Here is a 13,357-nt window from a genome sequence, read left to right as displayed (position 1 = left end):
ATATCCACTGTTTCCTCCTCCCTCCCCGGACAATGGTATCTGCAGACAACAATGTTTACCTTTCTTTAATTTGCGCTGAGTAAAATATAGAAACACGAGCACTTTGGCTCAGTCATTTTTTTTTTTCCGCCTGCAAGTAGGACGAGTAATTGGTGAAAGATCTGAACTTGGACAATCCTAATGGATAAATATTTTTACAATTAGTTTTTTGCTATTTTAGTGAGTTCTAAGTGATCGCTCAATAGTTACCATGTTGCTATTTTGAAACTGAGAAAATATTTGTGCCAAAAGTGACCTTACATGAAGACTGAGTAAGCTGTACTTATTTTTGGAGAAAACAATGGATTTTGCCTAATCTGCAGACATTATGTTATAGAGCAGGAGGAGCCGAGCAGATGATATATACAATACAGTACAATCTGCAGGTATCATGTTATAGAGCAGGAGGAGCTGAGCAGATGATATATATATACAATACAGTACAATCTGCAGACATTATGTTATAGAGCAGGAGGAGCCGAGCAGATGATATATACAATACAGTACAATCTGCAGACATTATGTTATAGAGCAGGAGGAGCTGAGCAGATGATATATACAATACAGTACAATCTGCAGGTATCATGTTATAGAGCAGGAGGAGCTGAGCAAATGATACATACAATACAGTACAATCTGCAGGTATCATGTTATAGAGCAGGAGGAGCTGAGCAGATGATATAAACAATTCAGTACAATCTGCAGGTATCATGTTATAGAGCAGGAGGAGCTGAGCAGATAATATATGTACAATACAGTACAATCTGCAGGTAACATGTTATAGAGCAGGAGGAGCTGAGCAGATGATATATACAATACAGCAGTGTTTCCCAACCCAGTCCTCAAGGCACACCAACATTCCGGGTTTTTTCAGTTACTCCATTGGAATAGAACAGGGAAAAATTTAAATCCTGGACTGTTGTTGTGCCTTGAGGACTGGGTTGGGAAACACTGCAATACAGTACAATCTGCAGGTATCATGTTATAGAGCAGGAGGAGCTGAGCAGATGATATATACAATACAGTACAATCTGCAGGTATCATGTTATAGAACAGGAGGAGCTGAGCAGATGATATATACAATACAGTATAATCTGCAGGCATCATGTTATAGAGCAGGAGGAGCTGAGCAGATGATATATACAATACAGTACAATCTGCAGGTATCATGTTATAGAGCAGGAGGAGCTGAGCAGAAGATATATACAATACAGTATAATCTGCAGGTATCATGTTATAGAGCAGGAGGAGCTGAGCAGATGATATAAACAATACAGTACAATCTGCAGGTAACATGTTATAGAGCAGGAGGAGCTGAGCAGATGATATATACAATACAGCAGTGTTTCCCAACCCAGTCCTCAAGGCACACCAACATTCCGGGTTTTTTCAGTTTCTCCATTGGAATAGAACAGGGAAAAATTTAAATCCTGGACTGTTGTTGTGCCTTGAGGACTGGGTTGGGAAACACTGCAATACAGTACAATCTGCAGGTATCATGTTATAGAGCAGGAGGAGCTGAGCAGATGATATATACAATACAGTACAATCTGCAGGTATCATGTTATAGAGCAGGAGGAGCTGAGCAGATTATATATACAATACAGTACAATCTGCAGGTATCATGTTATAGAGCAGAAGGAGCTGAGCAGATAATATATATACAATACAGTACAATCTGCAGGTATCATGTTATAGAGCAGGAGGAGCTGAGCGGATGATATATACAATACAGTACAATCTGCAGGTATCATGTTATAGAGCAGGAGGAGCTGAGCAGATGATATATACAATACAGTACAATCTGCAGGTAACATGTTATAGAGCAGGAGGAGCAGAGCAGATGATATATACAATACAGTACAATCTGCAGGTAACATGTTATAGAGCAGGAGGAGCTGAGCAGATGATATATATACAATACAGTACAATCTGCAGGTATCATGTTATAGAGCAGGAGGAGCTGAGCGGATGATATATACAATACAGTACAATCTGCAGGTATCATGTTATAGAGCAGGAGGAGCTGAGCAGATGATATATACAATACAGTACAATCTGCAGGTATCATGTTATAGAGCAGGAGGAGCTGAGCAGATTTGTCAATATTGGGGGATCCATAGGTTGGGGTTTACTGGTCTACATCCTCTGGATTGGTTGGCATCATGCTTAGGCACTTGTTGCCATGATCCCTTTGAACTTTGGGAGTTGTAGTTCTGTAACATCCTAGGAGTCAAAGGCCAAATATCATTAGTCTACACCCTGGTAGACCACTGATGGAATGTTCTGGATTGTTGCCATAATTCCTTTGCACTTTAAGAGTTATCTTTTTGTCACAGCTGGGGAGCTATAGGTTGGGGACCACTGGTCCTTGGTAAGTTCCAGTCTCCTGGATTGGATTCCATTGCACTTTAGGAGTTGTAGCTTTTAGAGAGCGATAAGATGGCGCTCACCAGTCTGCAGGGTGGCGGGTGTCCTGATTCCTTTGCACCTACTATGACACATTAGCACCTATACGATGCTAGAAAAGAACGTGTTAATTAGTCTCTTGATACATTACATGGGCTCGATGTCTATTTGGAGGCTTAGAAGCCTCAGAAACAACCTCATTAAAATAGGAGCATTATAAATAGGATTAATGGGGGATAACACAAGCGCCAATGTAATCAGATGCAAACTTATCGTCTATAATATCCTTCCAATCCTTTCCGTGTGATAGTGATTTGTATTACATTAGAAATGAATAGATTGCGAGGAGATTCCTGCGGTAACGTTGGTGATTCCGCTCCCAGACTCGCCCTACTTGCAGTAATTCCATTCTTATCTCGCCCTAAAAAGCAGCATGCTAATTAGCCGCTAAACCGTCCTGAGCTCATAAGGCCGCTCATAGGTTCCCATATTGACAGAGTTAATCACATGTCTTTTCTTTAAGGGCGCCATTCATACTGTTACTTTTAAAGTTGCAATACGCATGCCTTATGTCAGCCAATCACAGCCCCACTTCTAAGCATCATTAAATGTTAACTAGATGGAGATTAAAACGCCAGTAAATGGGTTTTAAGAGGCTGCGGAGGCAGTGAATGAACGGTGTATATGGTCTGAGTTAATGGGGATGACAGATGCTTAGAAATGTTGGCGAATTGCTTCTAAATACAGGCTTTATGGCCTCAGCTGCCTATATGTTCATTCACGTCCCTCGCTCAAGCGGTTAGAGAAGAGAAATGGACAGTTCTGGTTTAGTTATTTCATTTATTGTTGGATTTTGGACAAACCGAGATAATAAGACAAGATACAGTGCAGCCATATAACAGTTGTATGGTTATTGGGATTCTCTATACTGTAATATGGATTAGGATACCTGATGACATTTGTCTCGTCTTTGGTAGCATATGATGGTAGAAGCTGTAATGATGAGATTTAAATTATAATCCTTTATAGAACAACCAATAAGTAGTAGTCTAGAGACATAAAACCAGGGCTCAAGTCCTCCAAGAACGCATGGGAACTGAGTTCCTGCACTTTTTCCACAGCAGAAACACCATTCCCATTAGCAGTAGTTCTGCAGGCCCGACCCATGAGTGGAAATCTTGGGTGAGTTCCTGCACTTTTTTCCCCCAGGACTTGACCCCTGCATAAAACCCTATTTTATCAATGCCCAAATGTACTGAATATAAATAAGGACTCATCTGCTAAGTCAGCCTCCTTCACTGCCTATGTGTCAGCCATGATGCACAAAGGAACAAGAACATCTCATGAACTGAGCCATACAGCCAGCCCCTTTCTCTGTATCAGCCATAATAGAAAACGGGACTGGTATACCTCATGAAATAAGCCACACAGCTCTTCCCTTCTCCATTTCTGTATCAGCCATAATGGACAAGGGGACTGGTATACCTCATGAACTGAACCACACAGCCGTCCCCCTTCTCTTCCTGTATCAGTCATAATAAAAAAGAGATCTAGCATACCTTATGAACTGAACCACACAGCTGTCCCCCTTTTCAGTCTCTTTATCAGTCATAATGGACAAGGGGACAAGCATACCTCATGAACTCAGTCACAAAGCTCCTCCCCATCTCTGTCCCTACATCAGCCATAATGGACAAGGGGACAAGCATACCACATGAACTCAGTCACAAAGCTCCTCCCCATCTCTGTCCCTACATCAGCCATAATGGAAAAGGGGACTGGCATATCTCATGAACTGAATCTGTATAAGCAATAATTGATAAGGGCATTGGCATACCTCATGAACTAAACCACACAGCCGACCCCCTTCAAGCCCATTGCCAACGCATGCAGGAAGGAAAGCTGGGACCATGAGCTGCGAGATGGTCCTGAAAGAACATTAATCACATGCTGATCCCCCACCTCTCTCTGGTCCGCCATTCTAGGCCTCTCTGCCAGAGTAGCATGCCACCAACCATATTGGCAGTAGGTGCATCTGTAGCATGAGTTAGGTCTAAACTGTACGACCTAACTTGTAAATTGTCCACAAAATAGTCTGGCATTTACTATGGGGTTCAGCAGAAATAAACCCCATCTCCATTTGACAATAGAAGGGGGCAAAAGAGGAAAAGCTGTATTCACATCTTGTTTTTTGACAAAAGGTGTAGCGGCCTATACTGCAGCGGGCCTATTGACTTTAATAGACTGAACATTGTAGCTTTGTTATTGAGATAAAAAAAAAAAAACAAGTTTGGCAAATAGACCCAATATAGTCCCTAAGTGACTTCATTTGGTCCATAAAAACCAACAGGTGTGCTGCAGGTGTGTCCTAGGACTTTATCGCTGTTATGCTGATGTCACAGGCCAAAAATAAGCTGTGAATGGGGCCTTATTCTTATTGCTCTGTCCTTCTATAGTCCGTATAGCAACCTATTGTATTCCTAGTAATATTTTCTTACAGTTCTCCACAATGTTATATTACTTTATTAAAGGGGTACTTCCGCCCCTAGACATCCTATCCCCTATCTGCCACTGGAGACCCCCACTATCTCCCCACTGCACCTGGTGTTTGTTTAGAACGTTGGGTGCAGCGCTGTTGGCTCGTGACGTCACGGCCACCCCCCCCTCAATGCAAGTCTATGAGAGGGGGCGTGACGGCCGTCACGCCCCCTCTCATAGACTTGCATTGAGGGGGTGTGAGCGTGACGTCACGAGCCTCCGCCCCGCAGTGCCAGTTATCCGGCATGGAGCAAAGTTCACTCCGTGCACCGGATATCTGGGGTGCCGCAGCTGAGATATCCTTTGGATAGGGGATAAGATGTCTAGGGGGTGGAGTACCCCTTTAAATGATCCTGATTTGCACATCTGGTAGATCTTTTACACACAGGAGACCCTAGTTGTGACGCTGCTTCGTAAACAAGCGACTGTCACGGCCCAAACACTGGATATTCCTCCGGCCCCGCTGAGAATCTTATCCCCACGAATAATTACAGCAGAATAAAAGATGATACATCCCGGGGCCGTGAATGTGGAAGAATAAAATGTATCTCTGTGAAAGATTCATTCTATCCTCGCACACAGATGGTACCAGCTGTAATGTGACCCAGTAAATAGCCAACACTTATGCCAAGTATGCACATAGCAGGCAGATAAGGGCTTAGTGACGGATCGGCTACTCATGTGGTTTGGTGAGTCTGTGGTTCCCAAATATGGGGGGGGGGGGGGGGGTGTTACTGTGAATGTGTCAGGGTAATGTGCTCGAAACAAGTCGAAATGAGAGATTTACAGACTGAGAGCCATCGCCGCCAGCCAATACCTCTCACTGTGATGGGGAAACCTCTTCTGGTGTCTAGAGCAAAGATGGAACAAAACGTCGTCCTATCCTGAGCATCAGCTCAGTGATTTAGTGGTCAGCGCTTGGATTTCTGTGCATGTTCTGCCCCAGTCTGTACGGTCCAGTCGGTGGATTTCTGTGCATGTTCTGCCCCAGTCTGTACGGTCCAGTCGGTGGATTGCATGAGGCTCTATGATGCAAGTTAGTGGATGTCATGTGACTATTTCCTGTTAATAGAATGGCGACTGTCATTGAGACATCTTAACTAAGTCAGTGTTTCCCAGCCAGGGTGCCTCCAGCTTTTGCAAAACTACATCTCCTAGCATGCCTGGACAGTCTTTGGCCAACCCCCTTTGCCTAATTCTTTTATTCTCAGAAAGATAAGGTGGAAATGTCTCTTCACGGCTTTCTCCTTTATCTCTCCATTCAAAACACATGCACGCACAGCCAAGCTGAGCATGCACATGTTTAAAGGTGAGTGGGCAATATGTTGAGAGAGAGAAAGATCAGGCAATGTTGGATTTAAACTGCCTGATCCTTTTAGTTCCAATGTAATAAGCCAGGAGTGTTTATTTATGTCTCTCTTCTCTCTTGTCTCTCTCAGCCAAGCTGAGCATGCACGCGTTTAGGGATATTCGGGGTAGATGTCAAGGGAGAGAAGGATCAGGCATGATAGATTTCCACTGCTCAGTCCTTTCATTCTCAGGGAAATAAGCCAGAAGTGTATGTGTGCCGCCAAAGTGAGCATGCACATATACAGCTGAATTGAGCATGCACACATACAGCCAAACTGAGAATGCACACGTAAAGCCCAACTGAGCATGCACACGTACAGCCGACCTAAGCATGCCCACATACAGTCGAACTGAGCATGCCCACATACAGTCGAACTGAGCATGCCCACATACAGTCAAACTGAGCATGCCCACATACAGTCAAACTGAGCATGCCCACATACAGTCAAACTGAGCATGCCCACATACAGCTGACCTGAGCATGCCCCCATAGTCAAACTGAGCATGCCCACATACAGCTGACCTGAGCATGCACACATACAGTCGAACTTAGCATGCCCACATACAGCTGACCTGAGCATGCCCACATACAGCTGACCTAAGCATGCCCACATACAGCTGACCTGAGCATGCCCACATACAGCTGACCTGAACATGCCCAAATACAGCTGACCTGAGCATGCCCACATACAGCTGACCTGAACATGCCCACATACAGCTGACCTGAGCATGCCCAAATACAGCTGGCCTGAGCATGCCCACATACAGCTGACCTGAGCATGCCCACATAAAGCTGACCTGAGCATGCCCACATACAGCTGACCTGGGCATGCCCACATACAGCTGACCTGAGCATGCCCACATACAGCTGACCTGAACATGCCCACATACAGCTGACCTGAGCATGCCCAAATACAGCTGGCCTGAGCATGCCCACATACAGCTGACCTGAGCATGCCCACATAAAGCTGACCTGAGCATGCCCAAATACAGCTGACCTGGGCATGCCCACATACAGCTGACCTGAGCATGCCCACATACAGCTGACCTGAGCATGCCCAAATACAGCTGACCTGAGCATGCCCAGATACGGCTGACCTGAGCATGCCCACATACGGCTGACCTGAGCATGCCCACATACGGCTGACCTGAGCATGCCCACATACGGCTGACCTGAGCATGCCCACATACAGCTGACCTGAACATGCCCACATACAACTGACCTGAGCATGCCCAAATACAGCTGGCCTGAGCATGCCCACATACAGCTGACCTGAGCATGCCCACATAAAGCTGACCTGAGCATGCCCACATACAGCTGACCTGGGCATGCCCACATACAGCTGACCTGAGCATGCCCACATACAGCTGACCTGAACATGCCCACATACAGCTGACCTGAGCATGCCCAAATACAGCTGGCCTGAGCATGCCCACATACAGCTGACCTGAGCATGCCCACATAAAGCTGACCTGAGCATGCCCAAATACAGCTGACCTGGGCATGCCCACATACAGCTGACCTGAGCATGCCCACATACAGCTGACCTGAGCATGCCCAAATACAGCTGACCTGAGCATGCCCACATACAGCTGACCTGAGCATGCCCACATACGGCTGACCTGAGCATGCCCACATACGGCTGACCTGAGCATGCCCACATACGGCTGACCTGAGCATTCCTACATACGGCTGACCTGAACATGCCCAAATACAGCTGACCTGAGCATGCCCAAATACAGCTGACCTGAGCATGCCCACATACAGCTGACCTGAGCATGCCCAAATACAGCTGACCTGAGCATGCCCACATACAGCTGACCTGAGCATGCCCACATACAGCTGACCTGAGTATGCCCACATACAGCTGACCTGAGCATGCCCACATACAGCTGACCTGAACATGCCCACATACAGCTGACCTGAACATGCCCACATACAGCTGACACGAGCATGCCCAAATACAGCTGGCCTGAGCATGCCTAAATACAGCTGACCTGAGCATGCCCACATACAGCTGACCTGAGCATGCCCACATACAGCTGACCTGAGCATGCCCACATACAGCTGACCTGAGCATGCCCACATACAGCTGACCTGAGCATGCCCACATACAGCTGACCTGAGCATGCCCACATACAGCTGACCTGAGCATGCCCACATACAGCTGACCTGAGCATGCCCACATACAGCTGACCTGAGCATGCCCAAATACAGCTGACTTGAGCATGCCCACATACAGCTGACCTGAGCATGCCCAAATACAGCTGACTTGAGCATGCCCAAATACAGCTGACCTGAGCATGCCCACATACAGCTGACCTGAGCATGCCCACATACAGCTGACCTGAGCATGCCCACATACAGTCAAACTGAAAATTTTTTGAAACCCTTTAGTTATTTGCCAGAGACGTCTCATGAAAATTAGGTATCAATTGCCCACGAGTGCAAAATTCCCCAATAAATCCATAAAAATAGATGCGTAAAAATTTACCACCTCTGGACGATATAAATAAGGGAGCACTAAAGTCGACCTCGATACGTTCAGTAACAAAATGTCAGAACTAAGATGTCGCCGTCTGTTCGGAAATTATGCAAAGCGAGGAGGAGAAAAATAAAAAAAACCTGGTCAGCCTACGGCCCGTAAACAACGTGAGAGCTGAGGGAACACGCCGTTCTGATCCTTTCAGATATTCAGGCTTTTGTCTGCCGATATAACGCTCGCCTGTCAGCCCCACGGTCAGAGGCCTAATCTTTTTTCTCCGTGAGCTCAAAAGGGCCCAGCACCGCATCGGGGCATCACACTGGCTGCCTTTTCTCCTTCCCTGTTGAACGCAATCACCGGACAACTCCGCTATAATTCACTCCCCGGCCGGCCCTTTGAAAAGGTGGCCGGCCCCAGCATTGTTAGCCCAGCAAGATAAATCATATACTCAAAATTAACTTCCATTGAACAGCGGAGGGGGAAAGAAAGGCGGCCTTGTCAGGCGGTGCGCGCCATAGAAAAGATGACTAAGGTTGATAAATGTCGCTGTGTCTAGGAGTATGCAGCTCTACGCTGGCCACTCTGATACACCTGTGCGGCGGACCCACCGGCACCGCCCCCCGGCTTCTAGCAGATAAGTCCAACAGAAAGACGGATGTCCAACAGGATAAAATCTTGCGCTTTATTGGAAAGTCACAGGATAAGATACAGGTACAATAGAAACCACTGACACGTTTCACGCCGCATTGCGCTTAGTCATAGAGTGGTTTCCTTTACAACACAACTTGTTAAAATACACATGAAATCTAGTCACATGACAAAGTGAAAACTGACGGCTGGAAAACAAGGTCCGGTTTACGTCCCCGGCATTATTTAACACGCATTTCCAAATAGGGTTTACATGCAAGGTACACATAGATTATAAAAAGTGATGAGCAGCATAGGCCGTATTCGAATTTGCGATATTTCGCAAATATATGGACGAATATTCATCATATATTTGCAAAATTTGCATATTCATTATATTCCGTGTATATTTCCGCATATTTATGCGCATATTCGCGAATATTGAGCCCTCCCTTCTTTAATGGTATAGGGAACTAATGGGCTAGTGCAGTGGTCTCCGATCTGCGAACCTCCAGATGTTGCAAAACTACAACTCCCAGCATGCCCGGACAGCCAACGGCTGTCCGGGCATGCTGGGAGTTGTAGTTTTGCAACATCTGGAGGTCCGCAGGTTGTAGCCCACTGCACTAGCCCACCCTAAGGGAATCTGTATCCCCCCCCCCCGTGGACTTCAATAAAATGCCGGGTTAGGGCTGATATCCCCACCTTAAAGGGGTACCCCGCTGCTCAGCGTTTGGAACAAAATGTTCTGAAAGCTTAGAGATGGCGTCGGGAGCTCGTGACGCCATAGCCCCACCCCCTCAATGCATGTCTATCGGAGGGGGCGTGACAGCCTTCACGCCCCCTCCCATAGACTTGCATTGAGGGGGCGGGACATGACATCATCCAGGGGCGGGGCTATGACGTCACGTTGAAAACGCTCTATCCACAAGGACTCAGTCAGAGATTGGACCCTATCACTGTATATTAATCATCTGCTATAAACATGCGCTCCACACTCTGCTGTATGGTGAATATATTTATAATCTATGTGTACCTTGCATGTAAACCCTATTTGGGAATGCGTGTTAAATAATGCCGGGGGACGTAGTCCGGACCTTGTTTTCCAGCCGTCAGTTTTTCATTTTGTCATGTGACTAGATTTCATGTGTATTTTAACAAGTTGTGTTGTAAAGGAAACCACTCTATGACTACGCGCAATGCGGCGTGAAACGTGTCAGTGGTTTCCATTGTACCTGTATCTTATCCTGTGATTTTGCAATAAAACGCAAGATTTTATCCTGATCCCCTAGTGCTGGACATTCGTCTTTCTGTTGATAAATGTCGATCCAAATAATTCGAGGGGCTGTGATTAAGATCTTATCTAGGCCAGAATTAAATAGAAAAGACCTTTATAAAAGGCCGAACCCTACGGATTCCGCGCTCATGAAGTTGTGAAATTTTTTGCATTTTTTTAAAATTTATATTTAAAAAAAAAAAAGGGGGGGGATACCAGGAAGGTCTTTGCTATATTCATGGCGCCATTTATGGGGATTAAACATCCCCCTCCGGAGAAAAGCAAATTCTCCATAACTAAGGACGAGAGAAAAAGAAGTAAAAATAAATAAATATTTAAATATCTGCTGTTTTACAAAACTTGGTCAGAGGACGTTCACACATAGTTTCGTGGAGGAATCTTGGAAAAAAAAAGAAATAGGAAGCCAGGATTCCTTTGTAGGCCGCTTCTTAACAACCGCGTTCGCTTATTAGTCCTGCATATTAAGAAGTGGAAACACTGCGAGGATTCTGGCAAATGCTGCAATACACAGGATTATTATTAGCATTTTTAATTTTTTTTTGCCTTTGTTCACATAGGAAGAAATGTTTATTCTACTTGATTTTTTTTTTTTTGTATATTAAAAAAATCCGATCTAAGGCCCCGTTCACACTACAGGTATCATCCTGTAAAAGAAAAACCTCAGTTATTACCCCCGGGAAAAAGCCCTGAAAACGTCCATCAAAAAATCCCATTCATGTCAATGGGATTTTTTGAACATCCTTTTGCATCAGGCTCGTCCGTTTTTAATAATGTCAATTATTTTTGCCGGCACAAAGGACGATGCATACGCTAATTTTTGGTCTGGGGAAAAAAAATTGTGAAAAATTGAACGTTAAAATGTAACATTGGTCATCAGTTATCATCCGTTATTACCAGTTATTGCATCCATCTTTTTCCCATCTGTTAATGTAAAATAACGGCAGTAAAAAGCAGGATGATACCTGTAGTGTGAATGGGGCCTAATAATGTGTTTATATACAATTGTTTACATTTATAGGGGAAATACTTTGTCTATGTATTCATCTTTTACAGTATCTGTATTTATCTCACATCATATACATATATTTATATATATATATACATTTTTCTATTTTTCTTTCTTCCTATGAATTTCATCACTTTCTGTCTCATATCTATTTTTTTATATCTTTATAACTTTTTATCCATCTATCTATCTATCTATCTATCTCATATCTATCTATTTATCTATCTCATATCTATCTATCTATCTATCTATCTATCTATCTATCTCATATCTATCTATTTATCTATCTCACATCTATCTATCTATCTATCTATCTCATATCTATCTATTTATCTATCTCATATCTATCTATCTATCTATCTCATATCTATCTATTTATCTATCTCACATCTATCTATTTATCTATCTCACATCTATCTATCTATCTATCTCATATCTATCTATGTCATATCTATCTATCTCATATCTATCTATTTATCTATCTCATATCTATCTATCTATCTATCTATCTATCTATCTATCTATCTCATATCTATCTATCTTTCTATCTATCTCACATCTATCTATCTCATATCTATCTATCCATGTCATATCTATCTATGTCATATCTATCTATCTATCTATCTATCTCATATCTATCTATCTATCTATCCATCTATCTCATATCTATCTATCTCATACTCTATCTATCTATGTCATATCTATCTATCTATCTATCTATCTCATATCTATCTATCTATCTATCTATCTCATATCTATCTATCTATGTCATATCTATCTATGTCATATCTATCTCATATCTATCTATCTATCTATCTATCTCATATCTATCTCTCATATCTATCTATCTATATCCTATCTATCTCATATCTATCTCTCTCCTATCTATCTATCTATCTATCTATCTATCTTTTTTTAATCTATTTTCTATTTATCTATCTATCAACAATCTATCTATCTCATATCTATCTATTTATCTATCTCATATCTATCTATCTAAAATTCATATAGTGATTTAGACCTATCTAAGTTCCCTTCAGTAGAATCCCACCTGTCCAGGTCTTTAGACCATAATGTGTATATTTAAGGGGTTCTCCGCTTTGTACAATCACTACATATAGGAAAGTTCCCTTAGTAATAAACTTATAACAAACTGTCCACCTGCTGAAACCTGGCAATAAGTATTGGATTTTATTGTAGCACCCCCACAGGAGAACAGCGGTATTACACCGTACATAGATCAGTGGGATGTATGAGAAAGAAGGGACAGCACAGGTCCTCCAGAGTAAGAGACCCTCTTTGTAACCTCTTCTGAATGTAAGACCCCCACCTCTATTAACTCAGAACAGGGTATAGAAAATGGATTTAAATTCTGTATTATGACTACAACATATATTACAATTATGTTCTGGTGGAAAGGAATTTCACAAAATCAAACCAAAGCCATAAAACATGAATGAATGAATAAATAAATAAATTAATAGATATTAAAATAATAATAATTATTATAATAAAACTTATAATACAAATAACATATATATATATTATAATAATCTAAAATAAAAAAATATAGATAGATTATATGTAGATATACTAATAATATTA

At 43.1% G+C, this 13,357-nt stretch overlaps 1 protein-coding gene across 3 annotated transcripts in view; it reads left to right on the top strand.

The window, feature by feature from the left end:
- Positions 1 to 13,357, top strand: part of PRDM16 (PR/SET domain 16) — a 678,281-nt gene that overhangs the window by 78,058 nt on the left and 586,866 nt on the right. The gene's annotated exons all lie outside the window — the stretch shown is intronic.

The sequence above is a fragment of the Hyla sarda genome, chromosome 10, assembly GCF_029499605.1.
Source record: "Hyla sarda isolate aHylSar1 chromosome 10, aHylSar1.hap1, whole genome shotgun sequence".
Classification (NCBI taxonomy): Eukaryota; Metazoa; Chordata; class Amphibia; order Anura; family Hylidae; genus Hyla; species Hyla sarda.
This window is presented reverse-complemented; position numbering and strand designations above follow the sequence as displayed.